The 6,804-nt window shown below is 40.0% G+C and overlaps 1 pseudogene; it reads left to right on the top strand.

The window, feature by feature from the left end:
* The first annotated feature begins 223 nt into the window (after positions 1-223).
* On the top strand, positions 224-3,970 carry LOC124894086 (annotated as a pseudogene).
* Positions 3,971-6,804: the final 2,834 nt, after the last annotated feature.

Raw genomic sequence — 6,804 nt, forward strand, 5'->3', positions numbered from 1 at the left:
GGTACCCATGAGGCGATAATATACCCGGTATATGATCGCTATTTCTCGGGTGTTGTCCTTACTGTTCATGTTTTTAGTTTTAACATTTAGTGTTAAAACGTCCATGATGTTAGGATTATTGATATCTACCGAGAAATTTGGGTAACAATTAAAGTAAACCGGGCCGTCGGCGAGAAGTGAGGGCCAAGGTACACGGACAACAAGATATTTGGGAAGCCAGCAAATGCCTCCTAGGCAGCCTTGCAGACAATGTGGGAGATATCATATAGGTGCGTGTCGCATGGGAACAGATGTTTGTTATTGGTGTGGTATGCCAGGGCATGTAATAAAAGATTGCCCAAGAAGACGTAGGGGTGATATGGCACAACCTACTGGATCAGCTGTTGCATCATCATCATCAGTGCCTCCATCAGGTAGAGGTGAGCAATTTCCTATAGGTCGCGACAGAGGTATTAGAGGGGCAGCTAGTTCCAGCGTGGCCCAAAATCGCACATATGCTCTAGGGACTCGACAGAACCTGGAGGCTTCACCCGATGTGGTTATAGGTACATTGTCCATCTTCTCACATAAAGCGTATGCATTAATTGACCCTGGTTCTACATTGTCATATATTACTCCATTAGTTGCTGGGAAGCTTGGTAGAACACCTAAATTATTGAATAAACCACTTGCGGTGTCTACACCAACTGGGGAGTCAATTATAGCTAGAAGAGTCTATTATGACTGCATAGTGACTATCTGCGACCGAGATACATTAGCTGATCTTATCGAGTTAGAAATGGTAGAATTTGATGTTATAATGGGTATGGATTGGTTGGCTTCTTGCTATGCCACCGTTGACTGCCGAACCAAGAGAGTGTACTTTCACTTTCCAAATGAAGCAGACCTTGAATGGGAAGGCAATATTGGGGCACCAAAAGGGAGGTTTATCTCTCATTTTAAAGCCAGAAAAATGATATCAAAGGGATATATATGTCATCTCGTTAGAGTGAGAGACGTGGAGGCAGAATCACCAACTATCCAGTCTGTTCCAATAGTGAATGAATTTATTGATGTCTTTCCTGAGGAACTCCCTGGTTTGCCTCCAGAACGAGAAATAGATTTTGGTATTGACTTATTGCCAGGCACTGAGCCTATCTCTATCCCTCCATATAGAATGGCCCCGGCAAAATTACGTGAATTAAAGGAGCAACTGAAAGACTTGTTAGAAAAGGGTTTTATAAGGCCTAGTGTGTCCCCTTGAGGTGCACCAGTTTTATTTGTGCGTAAAAAGGATGGCACATTGAGGATGTGTATTGACTATCGACAACTGAATAAGGTGACAATTAAGAATAAATATCCCCTCCCCAGAATTGATGACTTGTTTGATCAGTTACAGGGTGCCAAATACTTTTCAAAGATCGATTTGAGATCAGGTTATCATCAGGTAAGAGTGAAGGAAAAGGATATACCTAAGACAGCCTTCCGAACCAGATATGGTCACTTTGAATTTCTTGTTATGTCGTTTGGGCTAACGAATGCACCAGCAGTTTTTATGGATTTGATGAATAGAGTGTTCAAGCCTTTCCTGGATGTGTTCGTGATAGTATTTATAGATGATATTCTGGTGTATTCAAGGTCAGAAGAGGACCATGCAAATCATTTACGACTAGTGCTACAAGTTCTCCGTGATCGTCGGTTGTATGCTAAGTTTTCCAAATGTGAATTTTGGTTAAAGTCAGTGGCATTTTTGGGCCATATTGTATCGGATGAAGGAATAAGGGTGGATTCACAAAAGATAGAGGCTGTGAAAGATTGGCCAAGGCCAACGACACCTACAGAAGTTCGAAGCTTCCTTGGATTGGCAGGTTATTACAGAAGGTTTGTTGAAGGTTTTTCTTCTATATCTGCACCTCTTACTAAGCTAACTCACAAGGAAACCAAATTCCAATGGAATGATGCATGTGAAAGGAGCTTTCAAGAGTTGAAAAGTAGGCTAACCTCAGCACCTGTGCTAGTGCTTCCAGAAGGCTCAGAGGGATATGCAGTGTATTGTGATGCTTCAGGAGTTGGTTTAGGGTGTGTACTAACACAACATGGTAAAGTGATCGCTTATGCCTCGAGATAATTGAGACCACACGAGAAAAACTACCCAACACATGATCTTGAGCTAGCAGCGGTTGTATTTGCTTTAAAGATATGGCGCCACTATTTGTATGGGATACACGTGGACATATATACAGATCATAAGAGTTTACAGTATATTTTCAAGCAGAAAGATCTAAATTTGAGGCAGCGGAGGTGGCTAGAGTTAATAAAAGATTATGATATTGATATATTATACCATCCAGGGAAAGCAAATGTGGTGGCTGATGCTCTAAGTCGTAAGACACTCATGGGTACCAATGATCAGAAAGGGGTAAAGCAAGGCATGGCTAAGGATCTGCGTCAACTAGCCAATCTGGGTGTTCGTCTACTTGAAACTCCAAGGAAGGATATTATTGTACATAATGCTACCGATTCTTCATTGATAAGGGAAGTGAAAGAAAAACAGTGTTATGATCCTATTCTACAATGCCTTAAGGAGAAAGTAAGTCAGGGTATAATGAAGGAGTTTAGGCTTACACAAGATGGAGTACTTTATTGCCAAAATAGATTGTGTGTGCCTGATGTTAATAAACTCAGAAGGAGAATAATGGAAGAAGCCCATCATTCAAGATATTCCATCCACCCAGGATCTACTAAGATGTATCACGACCTAAAGGGAGTGTTTTGGTGGGGAGGCATGAAAAAGGACCTTGCAGAGTTTGTGGCTCAATGTCCTACTTGTCAACAAGTCAAAGTAGAGCACCAAAAGCCAGGTGGTTACATGCAATGTATAGAGATTCCAACTTAGAAGTGGGATATGACTAATATGGATTTTGTAACTGGTTTGCCTCGTTCAGTTAATAAGTTTGACTCCATATGGGTGATAGTTGATAGACTCACGAAATCAGCGCACTTCCTGCCAGTTAGGAGTGATTATACAGCTGAAGAATATGCTAAATTATACCTCAAAGAGATAGTTCGGCTACATGGGGTCCCACTCTCTATTATATCTGATCGAGGAGCTCAATTCACGGCAAAATTTTGGAAGTCCTTTCAAAGGAGTTTAGGGACGCGAGTGAATTTGAGTACAGCCTTCCATCCCCAAACAGACGGCCAAGCAGAGCGTACTATTCAAACACTTGAGGATATGTTGCGAACCTGTGCATTAGATTTTAAAGGTAGCTGGGTAGAACACTTGCCTCTTATTGAATTTGCCTATAATAACAGCTACTATTCGAGCATCAAGATGGCACCTTACGAAGCTTTGTATGGGAGGAAATGTAGGTCACCAATTGGTTGGTTCGAAGTGGGTGAAACCACCTTGCTCGGGCCAGATTTAGTCCAACAAGCCATGGAAAAAGTTAAGGTGATACAACAACGGCTAAAAACAGCCCAAAGTCGTCATAAATCATATGCAGATATTCGGAGAAGAGGGCTGGAATTCTCTATTGGAGATTGGGTATTTGTAAAGGTATCACCAATGAAAGGGGTTATGAGATTTGGTAAGAAAGGGAAACTAAGCCCACGTTACATAGGGCCATATAAGATTACCAAGAGGGTCGGACAAGTTGCATAAGAATTAGAGCTACCCCAGGAACTTTCAATGGTTCATCCAGTGTTTCATGTGTCAATGCTTCGAAAATGCATAGGTGACCCCTCTCGTATCACTCCTATAGAAGATGTACAGGTCACAGAGGATCTTACTTATGAAGAGGTACCGGTTGCTATTCTAGATCGCCAAGTTAAAAAGTTAAGGAACAAAGAAATGGCATCAGTAAAGGTACTCTGGAGAAACAACCAAGTAGAAGAGATAACGTGGGAACCGGAGGAAGTAATGACATCCAAATACCCTCATCTATTTGAAGACAATGAGGGACCAAAAGATACAGAGGAGGAACATTAATAGGTATGTGTTTGAATACTAGTTATGTTATTAAAAGTTGTGTGACCAGAAATTCAAACCTGCCTAGACTATACAGTTATGTTAACATTCGGGACGAATGTTCCTAAGGGGGGGAGGATGTAACACCCCACATTTTACATGTACTAGTAATGTTCACATAAAATGACATACGACTTGATTTAATTACTACCAAAATTTGTCAAGTGTTCAAGTGTTAGATTGGGGCACTATATGGAAGTCTATTTAGAGACTGTGGCCTTAAACGGAGAAAATCATTGACATGCTTATGGAACTTAGGAAGCTAGCAGGTGATTCACCTGTGTGCTTAGCTTAAAAATTATATATACATGAGGGAGAAGAATTCATTCATAAGTGAACTCACTTGAAGTCTAGACGTTAGTAAAAAGAAAGGGGAATGAAGACAAGGCTTAACGCCGAAACTTTCCAAGTCTTGTGACAAACGAAGCCCAAGTTAGGGAGGCTATTTAAGCCAATGGTTTAACATTATATTGGGCCAAGATGTTCAGCCCAAGATTTTTATATAATAGGCCCAACTACATTCATTCACTACTAACAAAATTGAGCCCAAACAAAGTGCAAGAAAGAGTAAGGAAATGGGCCACTAAAGCCCATTGATTTAAAGATCCAAAAGGCCCAAGTGAAAGGGGAAAATTAGTCATTGACCAACTTGAGTTAATCAGCTACAAATATAAGGAGAAAGTCGGTCTAAAGTCTCCTTAAAAAGGGACCAAAACCGAGCTCCCTAGGTTAATCAATAAAAGACCAAAAAAATTTCAGCTGTTCTCTCTAAGTTTCTCTTGGCATTTCTTCACCTTGGAAGGCTACCAAAGGCTACCTTTTGAGTTCTTGAATTAGAACTACACCTTGGGAGTTAAGGTATGTAAAAATAACCATATACTTGATATGAATTTTCCATGGAAAACAAGATAAGTTGGCTGGTTCACTGTGCAGGAATTTCTGGACAGCTTGTGTCCTGAAAGTTGTTGTTTGGTTTTCTTGGCTTTGGAACGATTTTTACCCTGATTTTTCACTTTAATATGATGTAAAGTTGAGGTTATTAACATGTTATAGTGTGTATATGGTTGCCAAGGTTGCTGGACTGTTTTGCTAGTTCTTTGGAAACAAGTATCCTTATATGATCTTATGTGCTTCCAAACTGGTATTGGACTGTTTTGTTGAGGGGGATGTTGTTTCACGTTTCCCCTACGTTTTGAGCTATTTTGTGACTATGTTAAGGTTTATTTGATGTATATATATGTTGGGAGCATCTGGTTCAAAGTTGGGACAAGTATGAATTGTTAACGGCGAAATGTAGGGAGACGACGAGATGTTGTGCTTCTTAGTTGAGCGTTTAGTAAAATGGTTATGTGTTGTAGTTATGGACTGTTGCCAGCATGTTATAGAGCTAATATAGGCTGTATACATCATGTATATGATAATCTATGCTGGTTGAATACAGTTAGAATTGAGAAAGTCGGAATAACACCATTGAGTTGATGGTTATACGTTTGTTGCCAAAGTGTTGTGTCTTGTGAGATTGGGCTGTCCAGATGCATTGATTAGCTGCTAATACTAGCTTTAAAACATGATATTGTAGATAAATAGTTGGAAGAAAAGAAGTCATTTCGACGTAAAAACAAGTTGATATGTCGAGGTATGTAAGGCTATTCGATCTCTTATTATTTGGCATGGAATCCAAAGTCTTCATTGGCACATAGAGATCTTTACAAACTTTGACATAACCACTCCACTCTTTAACATGTACTTGTGTGTCCAGATTCGAGCATTGTCACTGCTGCATACATACATTGGGTACCGTGACATATGAGTCTTCTTTTTAGCTAAATAAAGTTCATACGTTGTTTATGTCCTACATGCTTCACTAATTGTACAACCCACTCTTTTCATTATGATATGATGTTACATGGACACATACTTGTCATTTGTCATGCTTATAGTCTTATAGCTCAAATGTTACGACCACCAAAGATTCATCTCAAAAGTAATAAGAAGATTTATGTCTACAGTTGCTTCTGATAGGTGGTATCCCAGGGGTGAAAGAATCACCTAGCATGGGTCAATCCCAGTATTACAGGGGGTATCCCAGGGGTGAAAGGAAAGCCTAGCATGGGTCGATCCTGATATAGATTTACCACTGATCAGCTGGTCATCTGTATTACATGTTGTGCACAGATTATACAAGTAATAAGAGTAAAGTAACATAATTGTTATAAGATACATGACTCCACAATATTCATAAAGGTGGTCTTTTACCCTACAGCAGTACATGGTTTCATTTGAGTTTTTATCTCATATATAGTACATGTTGCCTTACATATGCAGTACATTATTTCGTACTGATGTCCCTCTTGGGGGACCTGCATTCCATGCTGCAGGTACAGAAGCTAATAAACCTCCCTAGTAAGAGTACAGGATATTAACCGCAGTCTATCTTTTTTTGCATTGTATAGTATCTTATCATGAGGCGGGGCCTGTCCCGACCCTTATAAGATAATGTTTCTTGTCTAGAGGCCTTGTAGACTACGTAAGGTATAGTATGGTCATGTATCGTATCGTAGACATTGTGGCTCCAACGGCCTAGTCATATAATATCTTTTGGCTTGCTAGTCCTATTTATCTTTTGAGGGCATGTTTAGTATGAAAGGAACTTATAATGTTCATAGGTAATATATTGCTACAGGTTGGTTCTCCCGAGCCTTACCGGCAACGGGTGCCAGTCCGCCTTAATAGGATTTGGGGCGTGACAGACAAGAAAGTTTACCTTTTATATACAAATCCGGAAGAGAATAAGA

The sequence above is a fragment of the Capsicum annuum genome, unplaced genomic scaffold (assembly GCF_002878395.1).
Source record: "Capsicum annuum cultivar UCD-10X-F1 unplaced genomic scaffold, UCD10Xv1.1 ctg69409, whole genome shotgun sequence".
Taxonomy (NCBI): domain Eukaryota; kingdom Viridiplantae; phylum Streptophyta; class Magnoliopsida; order Solanales; family Solanaceae; genus Capsicum; species Capsicum annuum.